This window comes from Panulirus ornatus, chromosome 57 (genome assembly GCF_036320965.1).
Source record: "Panulirus ornatus isolate Po-2019 chromosome 57, ASM3632096v1, whole genome shotgun sequence".
Lineage (NCBI taxonomy): Eukaryota > Metazoa > Arthropoda > Malacostraca > Decapoda > Palinuridae > Panulirus > Panulirus ornatus.
The window spans coordinates 1074981-1093410 of record NC_092280.1 but is presented as its reverse complement, the minus strand read 5'-3'; the positions used below and the strand labels follow the sequence as shown (position 1 = coordinate 1093410).

At 43.4% G+C, this 18430-nt stretch overlaps 1 long non-coding RNA gene across 1 annotated transcript in view; it reads left to right on the top strand.

Moving 5' to 3' along the window:
* LOC139766430 (uncharacterized) overlaps positions 1–17848 on the top strand; it is a 31150-nt gene extending 13302 nt beyond the window's left edge. The window contains exons 3-6 of the long non-coding RNA XR_011716901.1: positions 7093–7217; positions 7655–7833; positions 10079–10269; positions 17134–17848. This is a non-coding gene — a long non-coding RNA (uncharacterized lncRNA). The remainder of the gene's footprint in view (positions 1–7092; positions 7218–7654; positions 7834–10078; positions 10270–17133) is intronic.
* The last annotated feature ends 582 nt before the right edge of the window (positions 17849–18430 follow it).

The following is an 18430-nucleotide window of genomic DNA, read 5'->3' as shown; positions in this document are numbered from 1 at the left end:
ACACAGACTAGTACCAACACATATATACCACATGTCCCACACATATACAGAGACCTCCACATACAGACACAAGAACCTACACTTGTATTCATACACAAATACCCACACGTTTATACTGCATGTATACATGTATAAGGACCTCTACACTATACATACACAAGAACCTCCAGCTGTATTCATAAAGAAGCACCTAAATATGTAAACTTCATGTATGCACACAAAAGGACCTACTCATTTATAGCACATGTATACATATACAAGGACCTCCACATACATATATACACAAGAACCTACACAGAAGCCATACACCTGCAGGTGTAGGAAGAGCCATACACCTGCAGGTGTAGGAAGGCCCATTCATCTACATCTGTATATGAGTCCCACTCGTAGAGGTGTAGTAGCTGCAGGAAGACTGAGTCAATCCCTGAAGTGAGAAGGGGAAGACTCGAGAAACATGTATAGACAACAGTTTTCTCAATCAGATTTAAAGTCAGACACGTCCATTTTCAGCACTTGTGACACAAGGAAGACCAAGCTTGTGGCAGGTGAGAGTGGTGTGAACTCCGAGTCGAGAGCAAGTTATCAAATACACTGTTGAGTATTGATCACACAACAGTTCTGATAATACTTTGTGATGCCGGGGGGGAGGAAGCCAAGTAGGTAGGGAGGTGTAAGTTTACACATGGCAGGAAAAGATTCGATGGAAAGATAACCTCCTTGTCTCGTGTTCTCTTAGATCCATCGAAAATTGGAATCGCTAGAGTCATAAGAGGAATTTCTGTAGAATCTTTTTAAGAGAACGTGAGCCAACTGTTAACTGTGTCTTGAGAAACAGAAGGAAATCACTGTGGCTGTAGGAACAAATAGGATGATTATAAAGTTGGAAGAGCGAGGAGGGTCTTAAGGATGCCATCAAGGAGAGGAGGAGGAGGATGCTGTGAAAAACCTGGGTACATCCGCTGGCCAGAAAACTCCCTCACAAGGAGACAGATTCGCCCAGACTGAGACGAAGATGAATTCTGAAGATGTCGGAGGAATGAGCAACACAACGGAGGATCATTTTACAAGAGGAATGATAAGTGATAAATGTTAGTTACTTTGAAAAAAAAATTTATTAGAAGGAGGGAAGATTACGACGACCTCTCGAAGCTTACAGAGAAGGTAGTTAACAACCTACCTCCAGGGAATGGCATGATAGGCCAGCCTGAACTGGCAGGGTATAAGGCTCAAGTAACGTGTTTACAGAGGTCGTCTTGCCCAACAAGTTGCCTGGAACAGACGGGGCGGTACTGGAGCAGAGACAAGAAGGGGTGCGGGGGGCGTGATGGGAACAAGCAGTGACACCGAGAAGATCTAGAGTGCGGCAGCAAGTCGCCGGGGACTGGCGCCGCGCCTTGGGTCCGGCAGGAACGGAGGAACACTGGGCATGGAAGGCAAGGGCCGTAGAAATAGACCCTATCATCTCGTCCGAGGACAAGATCATCATATGAACGTCATGAAGTCGACGAAGACCAGACCTGTGGGTAACACATGATGACTGCATGATTGTGACAAGATAAGAAGCTACACAATATATTGTACACGTCCGTCCTCAAGTGACTGAAAGGAAGCTCCAGAAGATGACCGGTTGGTGAGGAGTGTCCCCAGACCCACCGAGCTGAAGCATCTGGCTGCGTTGACGAAGATCAGACAGCGGATGGCCATGGGGCAAACTCGGAGATTCATGGGAATAATCATCAGGTAATTTGACGATAAGTTGGTCGACTTGCCTACCTGCACCACATGTTCTTTCTGTCCAACTATCTATATCTATCTATATATTCATACTATTTTTTGTTTATCATACTTTGTCGCTGTCTCCCGCGTCAGCGAGGTAGCGCAAGGAAACAGACGAAAGAATGGCCCAACCCACCCACATACACATGTGTATACATACACGTCCAAACATGCACATATACGTACCTATACATCTCAACGTATACATGTACATACTCAGACATATACATATATACACATGTACATAATTCGTACTGTCTGCCCTTATTCATTCCCGTCGCCACCCCGCCACACATGAAATGAAAACCCCCCCTCCCCCGCATGAGCGCGACGTAGCGCTAGGAAAAGACAACAAAGGCCACATTCGCTCACACTCAGTCTCTAGCTGTCATGTATAATGCACCGAAACCACACTTCACATGCCCTGGTTCAATCCATTGACAGCACGTCGACCCCGGTATACCACATCGTTCCATTTCACTCTATTCCTTGCACGCCTTTCACCCTCCTGCATGTTCAGGCCCCGATCACTCAAAATCTTTTTCACTCCATATTTTCACCTCCAATTTGGTCTCCCACTTCTCCTCATTCCCTCCACCTCTGACACATATATCCTCTTTGTCAATCTTTCCTCACTCATTCTCTCCATGTGACCAAATCATTTCAAAACACCCGCTTCTGCTCTCTCAACCACACTCTTTTTATTACCACACATCTCTCTTACCCTTTCATTACTTACTCGATCAAACCACCTCACACCACATATTGTCCTCAATCATCTCATTTCCAGCACATCCGCCCTCCTCCGCACAACTCTATCTATAGCCCACGCCTCGCAACCATATAAATTGTTGGAACCACAATTCCTTCAAACATACCCATTTTTGCTTTCCAAGATAACGTTCACGACTTCCACACGTTTTTCAAAGCTCCCAGAACTTTCGCCCCTTCCCCCACCCTATGGTTCACTTCCGTTTCCATGGTTCCATCCGTTGACAGATCCACTTCGATATCTAAAACATTTCACTTCCTCCAGTTTCTCTCCATTCAAACTTACCTCTCAATTGACTTGTCCCTCAACCCTACTGTACCTAATAACCTTGCTCTTATTCACATTTACTCTCAGCTTTCTTCTTTCACACACTTTACCAGACTCGGTCACCAGCTTCTGCAGTTTCTCACCCGAATCAGCAACAAGCGCTGTATCATCAGCGAACAACAATTGACACTTCCCAAGCTCTTTCATCCACAACAGACTGCATACTTGCCCCTCTTTCCAAAACTCTTTGCATTTACCTCCCTAACAACCCCATCCATAAACAAATTAAACAACCATGGAGACATCACGCACTCCTGCCGCAAACCAACATTCACTGAGAACCAATCACTATACATATAGTGATATATATATATATATATATATATATATATATATATATATATATATATATATATATATATATATATATATACATAATTTATTTATATTTATTATACTTAGTCGCTGTCTCCCGCGTTAGCGAGGTAGCACAAGGAAACAGACGAAAGAATGGCCCAACCCACCCACATACTCATGTATACACATACACGTCCACACACGCACATATACATACCTATACATTTCAACATATATATATATATATATATATATATATATATATATATATATATATATATATATATATATCTTTTCTTTTCTTTCGTACTATTCGCCATTTCCCGCATTAGCGAGGTAGCGTTATCAACAGAGGACTTGGCCTTAGAGGGAATATCCTCACCTGGCCCCCTTCTCTGTTCCTTCTTTTGGAAAATTAAAAAAAAAAAAAAAAACGAGAGGGGAGGATTTCCAGCCCCCCGCTCCCATATATATATATATATATATATATATATATATATATATATATATATATATATATATATATGTACATAATTCATACTTGCTGCCTTTATTCATTCCGTCGCCACACCGCCACACATGAAATGACAACCCCATCCCCCCGCATGCGCGCGAGGTACCGCTAGGAAAAGACAACAAAGGCCGCATTCGTTCACACTCAGTTTCTAGCTGTCATGTATAATGCACCGAAACCACAGCTCCCTTTCCACATCCAGGTCCCACAAAACTTTCCATGGTTTACCCCAGACGCTTCACATGCCCTGGTTCAATCCATTGTCAGCACGTCGACCCCGGTATACCCTGTCATTCCAATTCACTCTATTCCTTGCACGCCTTTCACCCTCCTGCATGTTCAGGCCCCGATCGCTCAAAATCCCTAGAGTAATTACTGAGAGGCGATGTTGGCACAAGGGTCTGCGTGACCCAACCTCGACCTGACATCTCCCGGATGACCTTATTCGGGTTATTTGCTCCGGTTTATTGTCAAAACCTTAAAGTTTTCCCGGAGGATACACACATCTGCAGCTAAGTTACTCCAAACCAAGGAACAGTAGTCTACCCTCCACCCATCCTCTCCTGGGTGTGATCTGTTGTCTACCCTCTACCCATCCTCTCCTGGGTGTGTTCTGAGCTAATCAGTTCAGGACGACGACTGGTTTTGCGACATGTTTTTGTTCTTGTTTGTTATATTTCTTAATTTAGGTCACAAGCCCAGTGTAGTCCAATCTGTGTATGTGTGTGTGTAAATTTTCTTTCCTTAACAATGCCTTTACTACTGTGATCGTCTACTTGGCCACCTGAGTTGATGTGGGAGGAAGACAGCAAGTTCTTCCCAACTCCCACAGCAAGCCACGTCACGGGCCATGTCACGGGCCACGTCACGGGCCACGTCAACGGGCCACCTCAGCCTCAGTCAGTACCTACCCGCAGGTCATGATCCAGACTACGAGAAGAAAAACATATCCCACATTCTCTGATCCCATCCTCAATCTGGGCCAGGCTGGGTTCAGGTAGCACTGGGTCATACCGCCTCAGTCCTGACTCTATTCAGCGTCATGCACGCGTTTGTGCGGCCATGCACGGCGGATATACAACGTTACAGCCAGAGCTCCGCATCCTGTGTGGCTAATCTGATGGCAGAGTGAGGCTCGCGTGGCAGTTGACATCTCGTCTGATCCGGTTCTTGGTCTCTGATGTTCGCCTCTCTATAGTGCTTTAGAACGACCAGTCACAGCTGACCCGACCATCAGGTAGCGCCTCTCTCACTCTGTAGTGTCCTGAAGATATACCAGCTCCACAGTAGTGCCATGCCAGTAACTCCTTTCGACTCTGAAGATCTCAAGGGCTATATCAGGTCCTCGCAGGTAACGCTATAGACCTGAGGGTTGTTTCAGGTCCTCGCAGGTGACACTATAGACCTGAGGGCTGTATCAGGTCCTCGCAGGTGACACTATAGACCTGAGGGTTGTATCAGGTCTTCGCAGGCACCACATTAATCCTCTTTATATCCATTTCTTCTGAATCAGAGGTCGGACACAGGTCGCCTCTCTGGTCTCCCTCCAGACCATATCAGGGCAGGGGGGAGGGACCAGCGTTGGCCCCTGTGTGTTGACCTGACCTTCTGAAGGTGCCAACGTGACCCTCTTGTGGTGCTAACCTCAACTGGTCCCCGTGTTCTGCCCTGGGCACAGTCCGAGTGCATTCTTGACCTATCAGTAGTAGTGACACCTCGCCACGCATCTAGTCATCTTGACCTCGTTCACCCCAGGTTCTGACCCCATACTGAAGGCCAAAGTTGGCCCCAGATGACCTCGATGCCACAAACATTCTACACAGACAGGAGAGACTGTTCGGCTGATCAGTAGACGTCTGCAGCTTTAACATTTAAAGTGATGATAGTAACAGCAACAGGGAGGGAGCGGTCCAGCAGGGGAGGAGACGGTCCAGCAGGGAAGGAGACGGTCCAGCATGGGAGGAAGCGGTCCAGAAGGGGAGGAAGCGGTCCAGCAGAAAGGGAATGATCCACCAAGGGAACAGGCGGTCCAGCAAGAAGGGAACCTATCCGTTAGGGAAGGTCCGATGGGAGAGGTTGGGCCAGACGGGCCACAAGATAGGCCCATTGGGGACAGTTTGGGACAGACGGGCAAGCAGGACCGGCCCTGGGGACCGTGGGCGGGACGGAACAGTTCGTTGCGTCATGGAGTCTATTTTTATCGTGTGACCCTCACATGGCTGTGAGCCTGGCTGCCACTCCTATATTATCCTCTCCTGTGTTAAACAAGCTCCCCTTGACGCGCTCTGTTATCCTCGCTTCTGTTGCTTAATATTTTGATGCTTTTGTCCCGTTTGGCAATAACCATTCACCTATGTTAAGCTCTTTCATACATCACTTTGTGATGCTATGTTGTAATATGTATGTTATAGCTGTGTTTATACTACTTTGTTAAACATACCACAGATATACAGTTATCATGCATATGCTTTCCTTTGTCACATACTGCTCTGTTAAGTACTGTGGTGTCACACGTTCCTCTGTTATACTCTGTTCCGTCAGACACATCGCTCTGTTTGTTCTATTTAATTTGCTCTGTTTTACTACGCTCTGATCTGCTTTACAACTGCTTTATCTATTGAATTTTAGTTTGTTGTGATATGACTGACCCAGTAAACATTACGTTGCTTAAATGATACTCCTCTGTTACACAGGACTTTGTTCATATTTCCATTCTGATTTGTCACACATTGGGCCAATGTTACCTACATTACTCGAGTGTACATTCATTTGTTATGCACAAGTGTTCTACACTTTCAACAATGAATCTCCCGCGTTCCCCGCTAATTTAAAACCTCTGATACACACTTCCTGTTGTATTCACTGCTCATTCATACGTTTTTTGTGACACTGCGTCTTTACCCTTTTACACTTGCTGGATATCATAATTTTACATTTTCTATATATAATACTATTAAACTAGCGAGATATATGTAGATAACCACCAGTCTCCGTTTTCTTTATTGAGGCAATTCATTAGACGTATACTTTCTTGTTTGTGCCTGTTGTACACCTCTGCTCCCAGGATGAAAGTAACAGTATAGGAGAAGCAGGTACAATACAGGTATTGTAAGTGTCGTCGTTTTAATGTCAAACATAACAGCAATAGAAGCTGTCGCCGTAGTAGTAGTAGTAGTCACAGCAGCAGTGGTGACTAAACCACCAGTAGTCACAGGAACAATATATGCAGCTCAGCAGCACTGGCCCAGGTACCACAAATCTCAGCAATAACAGCAACATAACCACACAGCAGGGCTTATGGTCACTTTCGCAAAGATAAGTACAATCGATAATATAGTTGACACATGAGTGACTAATGAAATCTTAAACTATATCAGTTGATATTTTCTTGATCTGTTTTATATAGAAGCGGTTACCTTCTCCAGCTGCAGGAGGAACAACAGAGAGGACCAACTTTGGTCATGTCCTCGTGCGGCTGGCAGCGGGGAAGGACACTCTGGCTGATCATCGTATGTCTGGCAGCGGAAACATGTAACGTATCCCTTGGTCCTCACGTAACATTGTGTCTAACAATCTATAACTACGTAGTTTCAGTATGTGTCCTTTTTTTCCTAATTACTTTATTTTCCTTATTCTTTTTATTTTTGTGAGGAATCCGATCCAGACAGATGACTGGTCTATACACTCAATTATACTCGACTATCTTGTGTTAATTGGCTGGTTCTGCCCATATTTTCCGAATACCATTGTAAAATGTTTTCTCATTTTGTCCATTATAATATCACTTGTAATAGCATGTCCTTAAGGGATGTCTAAAATCCCTATTGTTATTGTTTAATGTCAAAGCGCTATCGCATTTTATCAATTCGCTTAAGAATAGAAAATATCACTTTATTATTATAATTTCATGATGCGCTTATTGCGATGATGACTTAATCCATACTTGAGAAGGATTTTCTCTATAACAGTACCTCCAGGAAACACTCAACAAAGGACCGCAAGACAGCTGGAGTTTGGCCAACAAGGTCATTACCCTCTGTCAGCTTGCGCCTCGACCAGCTGTCCCGCGGTCAAGGTCCGTGCTGACTGAACTCTTGGCCGCCGCCATGTTGGGGTTGTCTGTGTTGACGCCTGGGTACCAGCAGACGTAAGTGGCTTTGTTTTAACATAGGTTTGTGGTGCAAGGACGTTTGTATGGTAACCGTAAAGCTGACGTGGGCGCAGTAGCTACATCATAGCTTGGTAACAGTCTGTAATTGTCCTGTGTTGCTGCTGAATCATGCCTTGCACGAAGACGTGGTCATGACGCGCCATATGCTAGGTTATAATGTTACGCCATGACCCACTGGCTAGTTTATGTGTTTAGCCCAGGAGCTATGAGCGGCCGGGGTAACCTTACCAATTAACTTAAAAGTGCCCTGCCAGCTGGGAGGCGGTGCACCTCTAATGTGCATTAAATATGGCTTCGTAAATCATAAAAACCTAGCGATGGTAGGCTTAGATTGCTATGTTGTAGCCTGCATGGTACTCTGTGAAAAGCTCGTACTGTTATCATTTTAGTTACCAGCGTAACGTTACGCTCGAGTGATAGCATCCAACTGATTAATTTTCATATCTGATAAAAGGTAAAAACGTAAGAGTAACTTACATCGTTATTTTGGGCTAGAATTTGGCATATTGGATTATCTTTGGAGGGTACACTATCAGATTCAAGTGATCCAATTTCATCAACTATGAATGTTTTAAGGCCAAACTAGTTCAACATGGCTAAGCAAATATGAGTTTAGTTATGTTTGGTCTATTCGTTTTATCTGAAATTGGTTAGTTATACCTGAAAAAATTTCAGTGAAAGGTTGTAGGATAAAAATTCGTAAAATCACCGAATTGATCTAAACAAAACGTGTGTATAAAATGCCAGGAACTCTTATATTCATGCCATTTATCTAGCGAGTCCAATGCTTTAATGATCCAACTGGGGAACAATATATTCAGTTAGTGATGGAATCCTGTACTGATAGTTGATAGTTCCTTATACTCGTGCATCTATATTTCTTACCTGAACTGTTATTTCCTGTATGTGGCCTGTTTGTAACGTAGTTTTCTATTATTTCCTCTCCAAAATTTGTTTCGGACAGTGAGGGAAGTAGATAGAAAAGTGGTGACACGAAAGAGAGGTGAGAGATGGAATGGGTAATGTGGAGGACTGTTGAATGTATTGCATGATAATGTTTAGATGTGGGTGGTTGGAATGACAGACCATTTTTCCTTACAGATGCATGACTCGCACTCTATAATATACAGTTCACACTTTACTACATTTTTATACATACTGAAACTCGTATGTTGTGCAAGTGGTATGTGTAGCGAGCGAGTCCTGATGAATGGTTCGGTGAAACGATAGGAAGTAGTGATAGACTAGCTTAAGAAGTATGGCAAAGCGGCAGGAGTGGATAAGATTGCAGTTTTATGTCTCAAGAGAGGGCAAGAGAGTGTTGTTGACTGGTCAGTGATGCTGTTTAACGTTTGTATAGCCCAATGTCATAGCCGAGCTTTTCTCTGTCTGTCATAACCCTTAATACAACGAAGAGTAAAAGTAAACTGTAAGGGAGGGTTACAGGTGACAGAGGATAGGCCTAGTGCGTATGATGGTATGAGGTGCGTATGGTGGTATGAGGTGGGTGTGATGGTATGAGGTGCGTATGATGGTATGAGGTGGGTGTGATGGTATGAGGTGCGTATGATGGTATGAGGTGCCTGGGCCTCATGACAAGAGACTGGAAAACGAATTTGAATAGTCTAATATAAAGTTTGAAAACTACAAGTCATAGTCAATTTTAATGAATACATAGAAGTGTGTGTTATCTATTATCGATTTACGTTTACATATATAAAGTTTGTATGTAGAAATCTATTCAAAAGTAGAACGTGTTTATCTGGTTATCTGGCAAGCTGATAAGACGTTGCTTGTGTACTGGACATATCAAGATTGCTCTTTGTCACTACGGATATAGGGGTCAGCAAAAGTTTTAACATCTCGATTTGCCTAACTTGTCTAACTTAGCCAACTTGGTCAGCTAAAGTAACGTAATTCAACCATATTTTGCCCAACTTATACAAAAATATGATGAGATTAGACAGCACACAGTTCTAGTACGATGATCATAGTCGGTCTGAAAGTTTTGCATAAAAGAATAAATGTCTTTCATCATAGTCTACCAGCACTATGGGATGTGTCTTACCAGCCAACCACAGTATGTATCATACCAACCACAGTATGTATCATAACTACATCATGTATTATACCAACTACGGTGTGTATGATACTGGCTACAGCATGTATCATAGCAACTAGAGTCTGTATCATACCAACTCCATTCTTACAATATTCACAGAACATGTGTCACAGAACATGTGTCACAGACACAGAGGAAACAGGGGAGGCGAGAGTGTGACGGATGTGGTTATCATAAGAAGCATTCAGATGGTCTGGTGACCTGCTCGTAGTGTGCAGAGAGGGGGTCATGCAGACGTGGGGCTATACATCTCTTCAATCGTCTGTCATCCAGCAGCCATTTAAACCTTGGTAAAGTGGTTGTGGTCTTCACGGTTTCCTGGTTTAGTTTATTCCAACGTGGCGACCACCAGCCTTACGCTGAAACATTACCTTTTAACATCACTGTATTGACATGCTTCTAGATATAGCTTCTACTTACACTGACATTACATTTCAAAGATAACTGTTCGCTGCCGACGTCATATAACATAATTAGACTGTGTAAGGCTATGATCAGGTTAGCCCTGTCTTTCCTCCTCCCATGGTGGACATACTTGTATTCCTCTGCCACTAATTGTAACTTAGCTCTTTTGATGAGTTCCAGGAACCATTTTGGTTACAGTTCTCGAGACCCGCTCAGTTACACCTTGGTGTTTCTTTGTACAGGATTCAATTATTTAGGTCCAAATATGTATGTTGTAAATATCTTGCAGAGTATTTCCTCATCCATATGCTTCAGTGTGGTTCTGATATTTACCAGCGGAAAGTTTGTCTCTCTCACAGTCTTCCTGACGCGTACCTCTGGATACTCGACTCTCTCGCACACAGTTCTGTAGCTACAGTGTGTACTGTGTGTCGTGTGTGAGAGAGCAGGATAGGGATTTGCCATGTAGGGTAACCACTTATGTTAGATGGTACAGAACTAGAAATATGGATGAGAAAACGAGAATCGTCAGAATAGAAAAGTGTTGAGGAAAGGAAGAAAAAACCTCCAAGATAATTCAAATAAGGATGTTACCTCAGCACCTGGTGAGGGTGAGGTGATGTCGGGGCAGGTCCATTATCACATGTGTGTGCCACTAATGCACATATTAAGGAGGGAGAGGTGCAGTAGTGGGAGGTGGCTGAGGAGAGAGTCTGGAAGGAAGACCTCGGTCTCTCAGAGAAGAGGGGATGACTTAAATGGTAAAGAACATCAACGACAGAAAGATAAATGAAAAAGTTATGTCTTGGTGGATGAAAAATGAGTGGAACGCAAGTGATGACCGTGAAAGACGAACGAGAATATAAGGGAGAATAAGAAGCTGTATTGGAAAACAGGATGAACAATGCATGAAGGAGGGTAGTGTGAGCAGCAAGAGTGTGATGGACAGTTTTATGAGAAAGTTTGAAGTTTTTATAGGATGTAGAGGTTACTGGTACAATATGATCAGAAGTATAGATAGTATTAATGAAAACAAAGGTTAGTATGTGTCATGTTCCTACAGACTAGTAGAGGAACTGAAAATGAATATAAGAGAGGAATATGGCTTCATAACACAGTTGGGAAGGAGTGCGGTAGGACTATTACGAACCATATTAAAACTATTAGTAAATATCCGCGTAGTACGTGTAGAACAACAAGCTGCATGTTGGAAAGAAACCGGGAGCGTTGACCTGATTCCTGCACTTATGGAGGCAGTAGAGAAAATCGTGGAGAAAGATGATGTTTGCATAATTCATGTTTTTAGAAATGACAAATGATAGATGGAAACTTCATGGTGAAGATCTGACCCTATATGGTGTCCTCGAAAGACTTTCGAATGCTGTGAAGAGTTTTTATAAGTGAAGTGTGCGTGTGTGAGAGTAGATGGTATGAGTGAGAGGTTCATATTAATGTGGGAGTGTGTCAAGGTTGTATGATGTCACCGTGGCTGTTTGATATTTTTATGGATGGGGCATCGCGTGATGGGAGTGAGGTTAGGTGGGTGATAGCAGTGTACCGCTACATTCTAGTGAAACAATGTAAGTCAGTGCGGTTGTCGTATGCAGATGACGCTGTGATGTTATCTGGGTCTATGGAAAAATTAGGTAGAAAGATCCTGAAGGAGGTGCAGCAGTAAAGGTAGGATTTGTCTTTGAAATGTATTGTCAGTTTAACAAGTTGAAAAACTAGTAGTTGTAGATAAGTTTAGGTAGTTTGGAAGTTAGCAATTATAACAGTGGAAAAGGTAAAGCTAACGTTATAGTTTTTCAAGGTAGAAGAATAGTAGGCGCACTTTGCGCTGTAGTGAAGAGAGACAATTTCATATTATGCAGTAATCTAGCATGAATGATTACTTGTCTCGACTTTAATGTTTGGATATGCAACCCTTGTTGTTTGTAGGTTTAAAGTCAAAACTGCAAGCTGTAGAGACGAATAACTTACAAAGTATTTTTTGAAATAAGGAATAACGGAGCAGAATGAAGCGGAAACAAAGATATTATCCCCCCCCTTTTCTCCAACAGTGGTGTCCCTCGGGGTTCTGTCCTGTCCCCTACACTTTTCCTCCTTTTTTCATTGATTTCTTCTCGTCCACAAATAATCCACATATGTATGGCGCGTGGAAGTCAGAAGATATGGTCAGGCAACTCGTGAGGCAGATGATCAGAACGTAGGGTAGTTCATTGCTGAGGTTACAGGAAGGCCAAACACGGACTCGTACGGAGAGACGTGGTGTGGCCGTGATGTGGTGTGGCCGTGAGACGTTCTAGATGATGCCACAGGAAGGTGTCGTCATCGGGAGTAGTGGAGAGGTAGGGGTGCGGAGAGAGACTTTGCTTCACGAGATGAATCAGTTTGTGTACGTTGGAAGACACACAAAAGATGCTTGAATCATTATGGACTCCTACAGACACTGGACACTGGTTGAGGATTTGGGTTGAGGGTTTGAGATGAAGACTTGGGTCGAGGACAAGGGTTGACAGAGCACGGGTTGAGGGCGTGGGTTGAGGGCGTGGGTTGGGCCAACATGGGGAGTTTTGCCTATGTAGCGTATTGCAAGGAGGTGGGAGACAGGCCAGTGGTACTGAGTCAGCTTCCGCTGCCAGCCCTCATTGAGCACAGGTACGGAATATACCAGCAAAGTGAGCTAAGTTTATGGTACGTACCATAGCTGTAGCAGTGATAACTAAATTTACTTAGTTTCGTTACATAGCCAAGTTAGGTATGAACGAAGTCGAATTCTCTCATGTTACGTTGACTAGAGCTGGAGGAAGTACACACGCGGTCCTCTCTGAGCGGGTTGTGTGTCTCAACAGTGTGCGTGTGTGTGTGTGATGTTGACTGTCTTGGGTAATGTTAACCTTGGCAACGATAGTTCATCATAGCCGGACAGGCAGGACGGCGGCTCAGGGAGGTGTAGCTAGGCTGATCGTCTAACCACATGTTAGATTCCTGGCCGGGGACGCCTTGTGAGGCGTGTCTCCCAAGGTCGCCCGGGACTGGGCTAAAATTAGGATGACTTCCGCACCACTAAGCGTACTCCACTGAGCAATCCCCTAATTAGGAAAGAATTTCATTTTATTATATATATATATATATATATATATATATATATATATATATATATATATATATATATATATATATATACATATATTCCTATGAGTCCACGGGGAAAATGAAACACGACAAGCTCCCAAGTGCACTTTCGTGTAATAATCACATCATCAGGGGAGACACAAGAGAGAAATATAAGTCAGTTGATATACATCGAAGAGACGAAGCTAGGACGCCATTTGGTTTACTGACATATTTCTCTCTTGTGTCTCCCCTGATGATGTGATTATTACACGAAAGTGCACTTGGGGACTTATCGTGTTTCATTTTCCCCGTGGACTCATAGGAATATCTTGATCACCCTCAAAATTGCGATCCTTTCCAATATATATATATATATATATATATATATATATATATATATATATATATATATATATATATATATATATTATAATCTTTCATTCTTCTTCGCTGTTTCCAGCGTAAGGAACACACAAAGAAAAGGCCTAATCCACTCGCACTCAGTCTCTAGTTGTCATGTGTAATACAGCGAAACCACAGCTCCCTATTCACATCCAGGCCCCAAAGACCTTCCTGTGGTTTTCCCCAGCCGCTTCACCTGCCCAGGTTCAGTCCATTGATAGCAAGTCGACCTCAGTATACCTCATCGTCCCAATTCTCTATCCCGTGCGCGCCTCTCCCCCTCCTGCACGCTCAGGCGCCGATCGCTCAAAAATGTTTTTACTCCATCCTTCTACCTCCAGTTTGCTCTCCCCCTTGTTCCCTCCTTTTCTGACACGCACATCCTTTTTTGTCAACCTGTCATCACTCCCTCTCTCCGTATGTCCAAACCATTTCAACACACCTTGTTCTGCTTTCTCAACCACAATCTTTTTATTTCTACACACTACCCTTTCATTACTTACTCGATCAAACCACCTCACACCACATATTGTCTTCAAACATTTCATGTCCAACACATCAACCCTCCTCGGCATATCCTCATCTATAGCCCATTTCTCGCATCCATACAACATCTTTGGGACTACTATACCTTTAAACATTCCCATTTCGCTCTTTCTTTCATACAATTTGCCATTTCCCGCGTTAGCGAGGTAGCGTTACAAACAGAGGATTGGGCCTTTGAGGGAATATCCTCACCTGGCCCCCTTCTCTGTTCCTCCTTTTGGAAAATAAAAAAAAAAAAAAAACGAGGGGGAGGATTTCCAGCCCCCCACTCCCTTCCCTTTTAGTCGCCTTCTACGACACGCAGGTAATACGTGGGAAGTATTCTTTCTCCCCTATCCCCAGGGATTATATATATATATATATATATATATATATATATATATATATATATATATATATATATATATATATATATATGCGAGAAGAGGTAGTGAAAGCTTTGCGGAAGGTGAAAGCCGGCCAGGCGGCGGGTTTGGATGATATTGCAGTGGAATTTATTAAAAAAGGGGGTGACTGTGTTGTTGACTGGTTGGTGAGGATATGCAATGTATGTATGGCTCATGGTGAAGTGCCTGAGGATTGGCGGAATGCATACATAGTGCCATTGTACAAAGGCAAAGGTGATAAAGGTGAGTGTTCAAATTACAGAGGTATAAGTTTGTTGAGTATTCCTGGTAAATTATATGGGAGGGTATTGATTGAGAGGGTGAAGGCATGTGCAGAGCATCAGATTGGGGAAGAGCAGTGTGGTTTCAGAAGTAGTAGAGGATGTGTAGATCAGATGTTTGCTTTGAAGAAGCAGAAGAGGGTGCATTGAAATGATTTGGCCACATTGAGAGAATGATTGCTGAAAGATCGACAAAGAGGATATATGTGTCAGAGGTGGAGGGAACGAGAAGTGGGAGACCAAATTGGAGGTGGAAGAATGGAGTAAAAAAGATTTTGGGCGATCGGGGTCTGAATATGTAGGAGGGTAAAAGGCGTGCAAGGAATAGAGTAAATTGGAACGATGTGGTATACCGGGATCTACGTGCTGTCAGTGGATTGAACCAGAGTATGTGATGCGTCTGGGGTAAACCATGGAAAGTTTTGGAGGGCCTGGATGTGGAAAGGGAGCTGTGGTTTCGGTGCATTCGGTGCTACAGCGCTGATGGCGGATTCATGTGAGAAACTGCAGAAGCTGGTGACGGAGTTTGGTAAAGTGTGTGGAAGAAGAAAGTTAAGAGTAAATGTGAATAAGAGCAAGGTTATTAGGTACAGTAGGGTTGAGGGTCAAGTCAATTGGGAGGTGAGTTTGAATGGAGAAAAACTGGAGGAAGTGAAGTGTTTTAGATATCTGGGAGTGGATTTGTCAGCGGATGGAACCATGGAAGCGGAAGTGGATCATAGGGTGGGGGAGGGGGCGAAAATTTTGGGAGCCTTGAAAAATGTGTGGAAGTCGAGAACATTATCCCGGAAAGCAAAAATGGGTATGTTTGAAGGAATAGTGGTTCCAACAATGTTGTATGGTTGCGAGGCGTGGGCTATGGATAGAGTTGTGCGCAGGAGGATGGATGTGCTGGAAATGAGATGTTTGAGGACAATGTGTGGTGTGAGGTGGTTTGATCGAGTAAGTAACGTAAGGGTAAGAGAGATGTGTGGAAATAAAAAGAGCGTGGTTGAGAGAGCAGAAGAGGGTGTTTTGAAATGGTTTGGGCACATGGAGAGAATGAGTGAGGAAAGATTGACCAAGAGGATATATGTGTCGGAGGTGGAGGGAACGAGGAGAAGAGGGAGACCAAATTGGAGGTGGAAAGATGGAGTGAAAAGGATTTTGTGTGATCGGGGCCTGAACATGCAGGAGGGTGAAAGGAGGGCAAGGAATAGAGTGAATTGGAGCGATGTGGTATACAGGGGTTGACGTGCTGTCAGTGGATTGAATCAAGGCATGTGAAGCGTCCGGGGTAAACCATGGAAAGCTGTGTAGGTATGTATATTTGCGTGTGTGGACGTGTGTATGTACATGTGTATGGGGGGGGTTGGGCCATTTCTTTCGTCTGTTTCCTTGCGCTACCTCGCAAACGCGGGAGACAGCGACAAAGTATAAAAGAAAAAAAAAAAAAAAAATATATATATATATATATATATATATGTATATATGTATATATGTATGTATGTACGTATATTTTGAAATGTGTAGGTATGTATATGTGCGTGTGTGGATGTGTATGTACGTATATATATGTGTATACGGGTGGGTTGGGCCATTCTTTCGTCCGTTTCCTTGCGCTACCTCGCTATCGCGGGAGACAACGACAAAGTATGATAAATAAATGAATATAAAGGTAGATGTCACAGAGTACACGTTGGACAAGGAGAGATCTGACTGTGTGCATAAAGTGACATAGTGAAGTAATTAACCAGGGAGACTGAAATGATCGCCTTGGCAGCTCGACGTGATTCCGGGTCACGCAGTAAACAGACGAGACTCAGTGTCACTCAATGTTGGTGAGTATCGTACCTCCTTGGAGACAGTTACCCAGCCCGGGGGCCATAGCATTCATCATCCACTAAGAAATCCCGGTAAGCTAGCACCTCTATTTGTTACAGATGTCTTTATACAGTGTGTATGGTTCGCTCACGGTGAGGGTAATGAGCCCATAATGTGTCTGCAGGAGACATGATAACTACGATTCCAACAGGGCAGCTTGGTTGAGTCGAGCCTGTGTGGGTCGAGCACCTGTTTGGGTCGAGCATGTGTAGGGCACCAGTCAGGGTCCCAGCTGGGAAGAGTATTAAGGACGTGCTTCTGGCGTGCTTGACCCAGCGCCGTTGTGTGAAGTGCGAGCACGAAACCGACCCGACGTGGAGGACGAGGGTCCGTTGCTTGGCCACAGACAGACCCACTTCCAGAGACCCGGCTGCAGTCCAGCTACTAAGAATCCAGCTAAGACCATGTGTTACACACTCAAGTGAACTTTTAGCACCAGAGAACAAGAATTCACTTGCGATTGTGAGTTAGGATGTTTAGTTACTATTAGCATTTGTGTTAGTATGCATAACACATTATTTCTGATACTGAGTAGCCTTAGATATTTAATGTAACAATGTCTGCAGAACCATACATTATGTTAGTACTGTTACAACCGGTTAGATATTAAGACTCCAGTCTACGTGATTATGCACATTTCTCATGTTGTGTGGACACATTTTATCGAGGTATTTAATGTAATAAAGTCATTGGCATTACCTTAGCCTACAAGAAAGTGAGTAATCAAAGGATACTTGGCTGTCCATTGGTCTAGTTGGGTCATTAATGTCTTAAGGGGTTTCACTTAAACCATGGTTATGGGCCCCCATGGTAATCTCATCTGAACATCATCAACCATCAAATAATGACCTCTAGTAAGCACGACTAATAACGTAACAACGGTTCTCTCGTACACATTTTTTTTCGAACCTCTCTCTCTCTTTATTTATATATATATATATATATATATATATATATATATATATATATATATATATATATATATATATATATATCTGTTTCCCCTTTCAGAAAGTTAAAATACAAGGAGGGGAAGGTTCCTAGCCCCCCGCTCCCGTCCCCTTTAGGCGCCTTCTACGACACGCGGGGAATGCGTGGGAAGTATTCTTTCTCCCCTATCCCCAGGGATGGCGTATGGCTCATGGTGAAGTGCCAGAGGATTGGTGGAATGCATGCATAGTGCCATTGCACAAAGGCAAAGGGGATAAAGGTGAATGTTCAAATTACAAAGGTATAAGTTTAAGTATTCCTTGGAAATTATATGGGAGGGCATCGATTAAGAGGGTGATGGCATGTACAGAGCATCAGATTGGGGAAGAGCAGTGTGATTTCAGAAGTGGTAGAGGATGTGTGGCTCAGGTGTTTGCTTTGAAGAATGTATATGAAAAATACTTAGAAAAACAAATGAATTTGTATGTAGCATTTACGGATCTGGAGAAGGCATATGA